General features: G+C 46.0%; 1 protein-coding gene across 2 annotated transcripts in view; it reads right to left on the reverse strand.

The window, feature by feature from the left end:
• Positions 1–13,002, reverse strand: part of PTPRD (protein tyrosine phosphatase receptor type D) — a 3,982,777-nt gene that overhangs the window by 2,816,335 nt on the left and 1,153,440 nt on the right. The window lies entirely within an intron of this gene.

A 13,002-nucleotide genomic window follows, 5' to 3' on the forward strand; every position in this document is an offset into this window, starting at 1 on the left:
AAGCATGAGCCAAAGCGCTGTGGTGGTTAATATATTTTATAATGTCTTATTGCTACCTACTCTGGTACTTTAACAGCAACATAGTGGAGTTTTGTCTAGGTAACTAACTCATAGGCTTGTACGACAGCTGCCAAAGCTCATTGAAGGCTGTGTGAGAAAAATATCTTCTGACCAATGACAAGAATGCCACAGACCACTGAATGCTTTGACGAGATGTAGTTCACTCTGGCTGGCCAGATAAATGATTGTGTGGAATGCTCATTCTTGTACAAAGCGGTGATTGACAGGTCACAAATTTGAAAGCTGACATGGCTGCCCAGGCTTCCATTCTTCCAAGGGTTGGTAAATTGAGAACCATGAGCTGGGAAATAGTAACATCTGTTATTTGTAGCACTTCAAAATGGCAGAGGTGTGGTATGAAGCACTGTATTAAAAAAAAGCTATTATTACTACCAGATCCATGAAATTATCAAAAATGGGAACATGGCTTAAATACGATTGGTTTTTACAATCTTTTAATCTACAGGTTGTACTGGGGCATTTATATAGTGCCTACTACCCTATGAGGTGGTGATGTGCCTGCCTACTCAGGTGGCAGGCTCACACTAGTGACACTGTGCAAAATGCTTTGGTGTGATAGTGGGAACAAGAGGGAAAGACAGAACTTGCATTGGCTCAAACCCCATTAAACATTTTTAAAGCAGCCAATGTATATACACCATGTATATGCGCATTGTGGACTACATCCAGAAACAAGCAATCACTTGGGCACCGTTAAGCAAACAAGTTGTAGGTTTTCTAGTTCAGGGGAGGGCTATAGTGAGACTAAAACATAGGGGCCAGATTTAAGAGGGTCATTTATTTCAGCACTTTTAACACCTACTCAGAGTACTCATTAAAAGGGAGCACACCATTATTTACAGTGAGCCCCTATGTACTGCTCAGGGTTAGTGTCAACATTTTGGTGCTAACCCTGAACAGTACATTAATAGCATCAAAAATGTTGACGCAATTGCCCCCCACTGTGCACCATGGTGCGCTGTATCTTGGATATGGTGCACACATGGTGGCGGCAGGGGGCAGTAACGGGCGCACTGGGTGCAGCGCCAATTTCCTTAAATCTGCCATAAGAGACCACATGTTTGAGTAGGAGAAATGACATCTTAGGGTAAAGAAGGAACAATGTTGTGAAAAAGACGACTTGCACTAATTTCAAAGCTTCATCTAAGTCACCAGACAAAGATATGGTAGAGATTATTTTTCCTAGTTCTAATAATAGGAATAAGTTCTGTCTATGCTTATTTTTATGAAGAAAATGGTAGTCAATTCACGATTTTGACAAATAAAAGTGTGTTCTTCTTGCTGCAAACGCGAGAAGGCAAAAAACGAGTAAGTGTCATATAAAAGTATAGTCAATTTTGTTTAAGGAAAGATGACAGCTATTTGAGATTTTGTAAAATGATTTAATGATTTAAAAAATTGGATTTAACATCAGAAACGTATGACTATGAAAAGAATTATGTTAAGTGTAGTATCAACGCAAACATAAATTATATATTTTGATAATGTGTTTGACAATGAGAGTTGATTAATGACAGGTTGATTAATTGAAAACATTTTACAAAATAGTAATTCAAGTTAAACGTTATGATGGAAAAGGTTTCATTGGCTAATTTGTGCAATTACCTAACGTAATTTTTGAATAAAAAAGCATAATGAGGAGTGCACTGCTGAATTGAAACGGATTGATATGACTAAGCGATTGCTCAGTGAAATGTGTCAGCAGAGCGATATATTTTAGGACGCCTTAGTAATGCCTAATTTGAACCTTAAGCACGTACATGGAGGCAGGGACAATACATAAAAGATTTTAAAAATCTATGCCAGTTTGGTTGCTTGTGTCCTGACTTAATCGTGCTTGGGGGTATTTTCGACAAATATTGTTTTTTGTTTCATTTATACTGATCTGCCTGGCATCGTTTTGATTTCTACACTGCCCATTGCAATTGGAGGGTGTTTAAAGTCAACCAAATCTAATGCCTTATGCTGCACCAATGAGTCACTCTGATTGTGCTTCATTTTCTGTGCTTAACAGAGGCTGCTGATGTCATCAGATACACAGCACGAGGGTCACTGACTACATGCACCTGTGTACTGTACAGAGCAAGAAAGTCCAGAGGTGACCCGTGAGAGAATGTAGTCGGATGTGCTGCTATGCTTCTTAAGTATAAACGTGAAAGGGTGGTCACTTTTCTGTCCATCACAATTTGGTGATCACATTTTTGTTTAACCTGAAGGGATGTTTTCATTTAAATGATGCACTGCAATGCATCTGAATGAAGTGCACAGTTGGATATGATGTTTTAAGTAAGCTACATATAATTAATGTTTGAAATTATGGTATGTTATAATGTTTTAGAAGTATTATTTTATATAATCATTTTGTATTTCAACTATAAGCAACAGAATTCATTTAAACTGCAGTGTACTCATGCGTTTCTTAGCTTGGCTGGATTGAAGGCCACAATTAGTTTTCTTGCCCAACCTTCAATTTGAGGCTGTTTTTGCATGGTTTTTCTACATACTGCATGTGCCAGAATACAGACTGATGTGCTCAAGAGATAAGAAGATTTGCAAGAAGCTCCGCTATCATCATGAAGGGAGTCATTTGGAATGATGGTCCTAACTTTTCTGAAGTTCCTGGGAATGTGAGGGGGTTGCAAGGTCAGTGTGGAGTACTTCTGAAGTCAATCTGCCAATCATAAATAATTTACTGATTTGTTTTTCAGTGACAATGCTTTTAAAACAATGTACGCTTCTGAAGGATAGGGACTTAAAAGTCTGGTCTACCCAGTGAAAGAGGCAGAGTCCCTTTGTCCTTAGCAGAGAGCGGACTTTGCTGAGATACATCTTTAGACTTAAATTCTCATGTGGCTTCATGCTACTGCACCTATCTTGATGGATACTTCTACAGAAGTTCTGTTTGTCGACTCTTTACTCTTAAAATTCTAGCATTAGAATAGTTAAGAACTTAGATTAAATGGTCAGACAGGAGAACTTGATTTCACAATTTAAACATCAGTCTTTGTTTCTGATTTTATGCGCTGTTAAAATGCTTACCTTATATGTATATCTGAAGTTTAATATAGTACAATGCTTTTCCACTCCATTGGTGATTGTGTAAAGATATACTATGGTTTTGAGAAATATTTATGCAAGATTGACTTTAGGACTGTAATAAAGCCCTTTGAAACTTTAAGATGGTCTCTGACACTTAGGGGGTCATTACGACCTCGGCGGTCTTGGAAAAAGACCGCCGAGGCCGCGGGAGACAGAATACCGCCATTGGCGGCGGTATTCCTGTCTCCCTATTATGACATTTCCGCTGGGCCAGCGGACGGTAACACTGTTACCTTCCGCTGGCCCAGCGGAAATGTCACATCAACATTGCAGCCGGCTCGTAATAGAGCCGGCGGCAATGCTGATGTGCAGCGGGTGCAGTAGCACCCGTCGCGCATTTCACTGCCCGAAATTCGGGCAGTGTAATGCACGACGGGGCTATGCCTGGGGGCCCCTGCACTGCCCATGCCAAGTGCATGGGCAGTGCAGGGGCCCCCAGGGGCACCCCAAGTCCCCTTACCGCCAGCCTTTCAATGGCGGTGTTTACCGCCATGGACAGGCTGGCGGTTGGGGACTCATAATCCCCAGGGCAGCGGTGCTTGTATGACCTCCAGGCGGAATCCTGGCGGTATATTGGAGGGGCCGGCGGTATGGCCGTGGCAATTGCGCCACTGTCATAATTGCTGGCGGAACACCGCCAGCCTGTTGGCGGTGTTACCGCCACCTTACCGCCGGCCGCCAGGGTCGTACTGACCCCCTTAATGTGTGGCTGTTAGACTTCGCATCCTTGGCCTGGTCTCCCCTAACTTGTTGCCTCTGCTTCCCAGGTTGTTGTTGTGTGCTGGACTCTGTTTTTGCTGTTTCTGATCCTCTGGGCACTTTACCACTGCTAACCAGTGCTAAAGTGCAAGTGCTCCTGTGTAAAATATATGTGTAATTGGCTTATCCATGACTGGCATATTTGATTTACTAGTAAGTCCCTAGTAAAATGCACTAGAAGTGCCCAAGGCCTGTAAATCAAATGCTACTAGTGGGCCAGCAACACTGGTTGTACCACCCACATTAGTAGCCCTGTAAACATGGCTCAGAACTGCCACTGCAGTGTCTGTAGGTGCAGTTTTAAACTGCCTATTCGACTTTACAATTGTACCAACTTGCCAGGCCCAAACCTTCCCTTTTCATACATGTAAGGCACCCCTAAGGTAGGCCCTAGGTAGCCCCCTGGGCAGGGTGTAGTGTATGTTAAAGGTTGGACATGTACTGATGTGTGTTACCTGTCCTAACAATGAAATACTGCTAAATTCAGTCTTCACTGTTGCAAGACCTATCACTCTCATAGGTTAACTGCCTTTAAATATTATTAAAGTATAGATCCCCTTTGAGAGCAGATAGAAGTATGGAGTTTGGGGCCTCTGAGCTCACTTCTAGAAAGTAGGCATTTTCTTGCTTAACCCATTTTGTGACTCTGCCTGTTTGTGGATTCCCTGTCTGGGTCAGTTTGACGTTTGGACTGTTTGGAAATCCTCTCTAGAAGGTGAGACAAGGGAGCTGGGGTGTAGCCTGCATATCCTGATTAGCCATCTGTGCTACAGTGGAGGGAGGAGTGGTCACTTACACCTTAATGGGCTGTGCCTCCCCTCGCACAATGCAGTCTCCAATCCTCTGGTGTGTCTCTGGGGCCTGGCCTGTGCAAGGCAGGATCTTGTGAACAACAGCAACTTTACTTTGAAGTAGGCCTACTTCAAAGGCAGAAAAAGTATTGGACCCAAAACCCCTGAAAGTGAGATGACGTCTGGAACCAAGAGGAACCTCTGCCAGGGAGAAGAGCTGAAGAGCTGAAGAGGAGTGCTGCCCCTGCCTGTGACTGTGCTTTGTTGGGCTATTCCGCAGTTGCTGCTTCTGCCTGTGAAAGGAGACAATGACTGGGCTTTGTGGTATATTCCTGCTTGTGAAGAATCTCAAAGGGCTTGAACTGAGCTTGCCTCCTGTTTTGAAGTCTCAGGGCCATCAAAGACTTTCTCCTCTAACATCTGGACTCTCTGCTGAGACTCCTGCTCTGCCAAGTGGTGTACTATCTAGTCCCTGGACCCTTAAAAGGTGAAGTTGACGGACAAGAGCTGAAAATCCACACACAGAACGCTGTGTGGGGAAAGTTTGACGCACCATCTGCAATGCGGCTGGGAGATCAACGCACCGCATAGCGGCTGGAGAAATTTGGGATGAATATATATAGAGCTTTGCAGTTTAGACACCAGTCTCTCATATTACTTTGGCTAAATCAGTTCAGTTTAATTAATTTATTAGTGTTAAACCTGGCAGCCTTAGGGTGGTCTTACCCCAACATTTTGACTGACTCCCTTCATTTTCCGAGTGTTTTTTTGCTGGTTTTAGGTCTCTGGATACTTTACCACTGTTAACCAGTCCCATCTGCACAGCCTGGAACCGACACATCTCAAGGACCAGGTATTCTGGCTCAGCAGTAACTGCATGGTTTTGCTTTTATGGTACATTGCATTGTTACATTGCATTGTTACACTACAACTTTGTGTATTGTTTACAATTTCATATGGTACTAGTTTTGGCAAATAAGAGGCTAAAAATACAATGTGTTTGGTGATCAACTTGAATGAGAATTGTTTTAAAAGTGGTGTGATACATATTTTTCCTAAAGGGAATTTCTCGATTTTACTGTTCAAATAGAGCCTATCCAGTTTGTCTATTTATTTGGGACGTTAGTGTGCAGATTTGTCACTTTTATCAATAGAGTGAAAGGTACAAGGGAAGCAGTTTGCTTTTTCAAAAGCAGACCTAACCAAATGCATAGAGTTGCCTTCTCCAGTTTTGTAATGCATATATTTAGAATATATTTAAGATTTTTGTTGTAATTTTTCATGAGCTCTTGTGGGCATGTGGTAGTCGGTTGACTTGTCGATTCAGAAAATGTCATATTTTACAAAGTTGTATGTTTGCTTAATTTGCCTGAAACTGTTGAAGTTTAACTTTGCGAGTCCCTGCAGCTGGGATATCAAGTTGTAAGGAATTGTACTTTACCATTGTCACTTGAATGGCAGCAGAGAAGAACATTTGTTATCCCGAACCATATAATCCTCTTTGCCCCTCAAAGAAGGTCAGCCCTGTAACTTCTGACAGCAGAGAAAGGTGACACATTTTTTCTTTATTGACTAAAAAGTTACATGGCTGCCATGTGTAGCCTAGCATGAAAGATCTTACTGTAGAGCAGATCTCTTTTATATGTTCCATTAAAAAAAAAAAAACTAAGTCACAATCCTCACTGTTTATCAAGCTTTCACAGTCTCAAAAAATATGTAGTAAAGTTGCGGAGCATTTGACGTTTCAGCTCAAATCAGGTGGAGTATAAATGCAGTTGCGCAGACAGTGATATGCCAAGTATCACCACTGGTGAGTTTGAGGATGTGTCATGGTTGGTCTCCCTCTACAATGCAAAGAAATAACGCAGTGTCCTCGGCTTATCTGCCCATATCATTTATGTGGTGCGGGTTTTTCATGGTATCAAGAACAAGACATATGTATTTGACGAGAACAAAGGCACAATGGGTTAACTCAATGCCGTGAAAATATCAATAAGTAGGCATTGAGAATTTAGGTTCTGTTGTTTAGCCAAAGTGATTGCAATATGGCATCTGTGAGTCAAAAAAATCCGGCACTCTTTTCTCAAGTCAGTTAGATTACTCTGTGCAAATCACATGGAAATTGATCTTTGTATTATTATAAATGTTTGAATGAACGTACACATGTTAAAAATGCCCAATCATGATTTTGGACCACTTTTATTTGCACTGGCGTAAGAAACTGAGATTTACCTGATTCCCCCCACAATGCAGCACAGCAGCGAAAAAAACTGCGCTGCGCGAAAAGGAGGAAGCAGGAGAGCATTATATTTACAGAAATATCACTCTCCTCCACTCTCCCAAGCGCTGGTGGAGAAATGTGCTGCTGTGTTTCACATACACACGTTTCCACCATAGTGCAAGGGTGTCTTGTGAAACTAGCATAGGTTTTGTACTGGAAGGAAATCCTTCCAGTACAAAATACTATGCTTAGAGTAACCTACAAACGTTTCCCACCATGCATGTGTGCTGTACAGTGCAGTACATATGGAAAGTCAGAAAAGAAAGGAGAAACAAATGCATTTTTCTGCGTTTGCGCCTGTTTGAAGTGGGTGTTATTTTCTGATGCTAAACCTTGTTTATTAATTTAAATAAATAGGGTTTAGCATCAGAAACCTTGAGTGGTGGCATGGGAATGCTCATGCTCCACCAATAGTGTGTCCCTTGGTGCTAAGTAATACAAAGCAGCAGTATGCGCTGCTTTGCTGTACTTTTGAGTGATTTTCCAGCACTAAACAAGTTTAGAGCTTTAAAGTGAATTTGTAAAATCGCAATGGCATGCAGGAATGTATTGCAACTGTGAATGCATTCGCAAAACATTCACAGTTACCACCAATTTCAAGTTTGTGGCAACTCATTCGCAAAAGAGGAAGGGGTCCACAGGTAAACCTTCCCCTTTGTGAATGGAAGCGTAAATATGTTTTAGGAGCAGGTAGTTGTCAGACGGATCAGTGCCTACTCTGAAAAAATGAAAAGAAACCTTTAAGGTAAATGGGCTGCATTTAAAAAAAAACTGCTTTATTTAAAAGCAGTCCAGACATGGTGGTCTGCTGTCTCCAGCAGGCCACCATCCCTGTGAGTGCAGTCATTCCTAATGAGGTTGGAAATCGATGAGGTAGGTATTTGCGACCCCATTGGGAATCACTAAATCTGTCTGAGACACATTGGCACATTTCATTTTGCAAGTTTCTAATTGCATCCACAAAAAGTCACAAAAAGAGACTTGCAAAATGAAATGGACATACATCGAGCTCAGAGTCCTACGGCCAACAAAAATGAGTTAAGCAAAAAAGGAGGAGAAAGGCAAAAGGTTTAGGGGAACGCCACTCCAACGCTGACAGTCTAACAGATCCAACCAGAAACAGGAACAAATAATGAAGTTTGCCTTTAAGATTAATAGCATAAAGAATGCAAGAAAATAACACAGCCAATCTGCTTCTGAAATTACGAGACATGTAATCACTGGACCTTGGTCTGCTCACAAACGAAATGGGGTTGAGGCCAGGAAGGTTCCTAGTACCCCCGGTGTGTCCATGGGACTATGGTTGCTCCAACTGAAATACTTACACTGGCTTTATTACAGCCCAAGTAGATTGGCCAGAATGAAGGCTACGCCTGAATCCCGTTGCTTGAGATTTAGGGCCAGATGTAGAAAGGTTTTTACCCATTCTGTGTCTATGGGAAAAAGCGTTTGTACATATGGCCCTTAGGGAGGTACTTTGTACATTCTATCACACAACTTGATAATGTCAAGTTGTTCAACAGTACTGGTTTCAAATTAGGGGTGGGTGTACCGCGGGACGCGCTGATTGGTGCCGGGAGGCTTGTCAAGGGGCAGGAGCCCTTTAAACTGAATTCGCGCTCCCGTCGTCGCGGGACGCGCTGATTGGTGCCGGGAGGCTTGTCAAGGGGCAGGAGCCCTTTAAACCGTACTCGCGCTCCCGCCGTCGCGGGACGCGCTGATTGGTGCCGGGAGGCTTGTCAAGGGGCAGGAGCCCTTTAAACTGAATTCGCGCTCCCGCTGTCGCGGGACGCGCTGATTGGTGCCGGGAGGCTTGTCAAGGGGCAGGAGCCCTTTAAACTGAATTCGCGCTCCCGCCGTCGCGGGACGCGCTGATTGGTGCCGGGAGGAAGGACAAGGGGCAGGAGCCCTTTAAACCGTACTCGCGCTCCCGCCATTGCGGGACGCGCTGATTGGTGCCGGGAGGCTTGTCAAGGGGCAGGAGCCCTTTAAACTGAATTCGCGCTCCCGCCGTCGCGGGACGCGCTGATTGGTGCCGGGAGGCTTGTCAAGGGGCAGGAGCCCTTTAAACTGAATTCGCGCTCCCGCCGTCGCGGGCCGCGCTGATTGGTGCCGGGAGGAAGAACAAGGGGCAGGAGCTCTTTAAACCGTACTCGCGCTCCCGCCGTCGCGGGACGCGCTGATTGGTGCCGGGAGGCTTGTCAAGGGGCAGGAGCCCTTTAAACTGAATTCGCGCTCCCGCCGTCGGGGGACGCGCTGATTGGTGCTGGGAGGCTTGTCAAGGGGCAGGAGCCCTTTAAACTGAATTCGCGCTCCTGCCGTCGCGGGACGCGCTGATTGGTGCCGGGAGGAAGGACAAGGGGCAGGAGCCCTTTAAACCGTACTCGCGCTCCCGCCGTTGCGGGACACGCTGATTGGTGCCGGGAGGCTTGTCAAGGGGCAGGAGCCCTTTAAACCGTACTCGCGCTCCCGCCGTTGCGGGACGCGCTGATTGGTGCCGGGAGGCTTGCCAAGGGGCAGGAGCCCTTTAAACCGTACTCGCACTCCCGCCATCGCGGGACGCGCTGATTGGTGCCGGGAGGCTTGTCAAGGGGCAGGAGCCCTTTAAACCGTACTCGCGCTCCCGCCGTCGCGGGACGCGCTGATTGGTGCCGGGAGGAAGGACAAGGGGCAGGAGCCCTTTAAACCGTACTCGCGCTCCCGCCGTCGCGGGATGCGCTGATTGGTGCCGGGAGGCTTGTCAAGGGGCAGGAGCCCTTTAAACCGTACTCGCGCTCCCGCCGTCGCGGGACGCGCTGATTGGTGCCGGGAGGCTTGTCAAGGGGCAGGAGCCCTTTAAACCGTACTCGCGCTCCCGCCGTCGCGGGACGCGCTGATTGGTGCCGGGAGGCTTGTCAAGGGGCAGGAGCCTTTAAACTGAATTCGCGCTCCTGCCGTCGCGGGACGCGCGCGGGCGGCGCCCGGGCGAAGCCCGGGCCAAGGGCGGGCCCGTCCTTGCCCGTCATTGCCAGGAAGAGGCAGGGCAGGGCCACCCCCCTGACATCTACCCAAAGACGTGGTCCATACAGCAAACTTGTCTATGGCTGCCTGAAGGAGACTCCAAGTTCCTCTGCTCGGTGCGTGGGTAGTTCTTCCACAGAGCCCCAGGCCCTACCAAGCACGTGAAAAACTATTATCCCAAACCGGATACTTGCAGGTGTATCCACGTACTCAGCTGAATTTATCTCAGTTCATCATATAACTGCTTATTGAATTCCGTCTCTTGGAGGGTGGAAGGAGGCGGCACCATTCTTCTTCCCCCAAGGGCAGGAGCCCATAATCCATTACCCGCTCTACGCCTGTCTGTGCCCGATAAGTGGTTGGGCCAGGCTTTATATATATACGTTTGGGCGTCTTACTGTGGTCTTGTCTTTGGGAATTGTTAACAGCAGGGTCTGAGAAGCTTATTAATCACACTATAGTGTCAGTGGCTGGGTCCCAAAGGCCTACACACCCCTATAAGCCGGGGGCCCACTAAAGGCCCCTGATTTAAAGAATAATGGGCCGTCGACGTGGGGGTGGGTTGGAAGGTAAACAGCACTCTAACAGAACCTTAGATGGTTTTCTGCAAAAGGCTGTTGGGGAACTTGAAAAAGAAATAGAGTTAGTGCAGCGACGCTTAGCTGCCCCCCCTTCTTCAAATAACAGCCTAGTTCATGTTAGCTCAGCCCCACAGCCCTCCCCGTGACCAGAATTACAGTCTGTACTGACTACCCCCTTCCCTTCCCCCTCCAAAAATTCCCAGGAGGATCAGGACGAAACCCCAATTGTAATTACCACCCGTGCTGCACCTATTCCGCTGGCCCAGAGTCCCCCAAACGAAGGCCCCCTCACCTTAGCAGATTCCAATACCAAAGGAAAAAGGAAACGAAGGGAACCCGCTTTTAAAAACAAACGATCTAGGACTTTGAGCCCCTCTAACATGGCCCAACCTTTTAATAAGGATACGGTATCAATCCCCTTACACAACACAAACGAGTGTCATACAAATGAGTACACCAGGGATTTCATAAGAGATGAGCTTTCCAAACTTTTTCTTCCAATTTTAACCCGCCTCCAATCGATTGAGGACAAATTGGAAAGCCTTATCAATAGCCAGCCACCCAAAATTGCTCCATCCGTAGAAATTCAATCCCATCCCCTTGCCAACCATGACCCCATCACTGTCAACAGACTTACTGGCCAAATAGCAAAAATCCCTTTTTCCTCTTTAAACCAAGATTGGTCCAGCTCCGTCAAAACAGCTAGTATTTTAATGAATAAGCCCCATATGGTTCCAGCTCCCCTTTTAAAAGGAACCGCCACATGGAATAACCCTGTAACTAATCCGGAAGATGGCAACCCCACTTGGGATCACCGGCTTACAGAACACCAGAAGAGCGACAAGTCCAGGGGCCTGTCAGATCCAAAAGTGCTCCATTTGCCACCAGAATCATGTCATTATGTACTCATTTTATCGAATGTTCCTGAACTCAAACCTCACTCCACTGAATCTTTTACCGAACTTAAAAACAAGGTTATTCATTGGTTGCATGTGAACGCAGGGTTTGCTTTTTCCATGACACCCTCAATACTGATGGTGAGAAGGGTAGGGTGGGTGGGTTCCCTAGCGAAGATCGGTTCAGGGGACTGCATAGTTATCAACTTTAATTCTCCAGACCTTGTCCAACGGCTCTTTACAAACGCTAATAGACCTTATCCTATAACTGGAAAAGCCTCCCTTTGCAGGTTACAAGTCTTTTATCCACCTCCCAGGCCAGCTTGGAGTAGACAACTGCCAACGTTATACGGGGCTCCCCCGGCTACCCACACACAGTCTATCCCTCTACTTGGCCCCAGATGCCCTTCGTCATCTCTCTCTGAGACAGACTGACTAGGAGATGACCTTTCGGAAGTGGCTCCGAGCAATGGTGAGGCTGAGGACATTCACCCTACTGCCCTCAGCATCTCTAACTCTGTTGCCCCTTCGACCTTGGCAGATCCTGTTAACCAGGGACCACCCACAAGCACCATGAGCCAAGCCAGCGAGGAATGTATTCCGTACCTGTCAATTGTTCCACACATTCTGGGGTCCACCCGCATGTCCAACCTACCTAATTCATATATAGCTGGGGTCACATCCAGCGCGGTTCACATGGCACATAGCGAGAAAGCCACTGGTCCTAATATACCCGAGGGAATTAGTATGGTTCCTAGCAGTTCCTCCCCCTGTAGGAAATATCCTCAGAATAAAGCAGGGTCCATAAAAACAGAGGATCTCGATAAGGTACTCAGCTGGAATATAGCAGGGTTGGAAAGCAAATTACAAAGTCCAGGATGGGGCAGTCTTATTGATGATCACCTGATCTGCCTCTTCCAAGAAACGTGGGCATTAGAACCCAAATATAGACTAGGCTTTAAAAGCTATTGGGTTCCAGCACGCAAGTCCTCTTCTGGGAGACCATCGGGAGGGCTGCTTGCATGGATCAACACTTCTCTTAGGTGCAAGATAGAAGAAATAGATACGGGTTGCCCTGACTTGCAAGTCCTATTAATAATGATTTCTGAAGAGAGACCGTTACTTTTAATTAATATCAATAACAGGAATGTGAGCTCCCACACCGATTCTGATGTCCTGTCCATTTTGGACAGTTTTCTTAAAAACAATCCTTCCTTCTTTGTTTTGATTGGAGGGGATTTTAATGTTACTTTTGAACCTAATCCTCTAGTCCAAGGAATATGTAAAGAAGAGGATGCCCATTGGGGCATCCCTCAGCTAGTCTCCAACAAAAGACCAAGGCTGAATAAATCTGCGCGCTTACTGGCCGACATCACACTAGCCCATGGCCTCCGAGCCTGCAATGGTCGCTCACGCTCGGATGTAAATCTACAAGCTACCTTTAGGCGCGGAGGGCTCAGCAGTCGTATCGATTATATACTTCTTGACATCCGACTGTGGAGCCACATGTTTGA

Source organism: Pleurodeles waltl, chromosome 1_1, assembly GCF_031143425.1.
Source record: "Pleurodeles waltl isolate 20211129_DDA chromosome 1_1, aPleWal1.hap1.20221129, whole genome shotgun sequence".
Classification (NCBI taxonomy): domain Eukaryota; kingdom Metazoa; phylum Chordata; class Amphibia; order Caudata; family Salamandridae; genus Pleurodeles; species Pleurodeles waltl.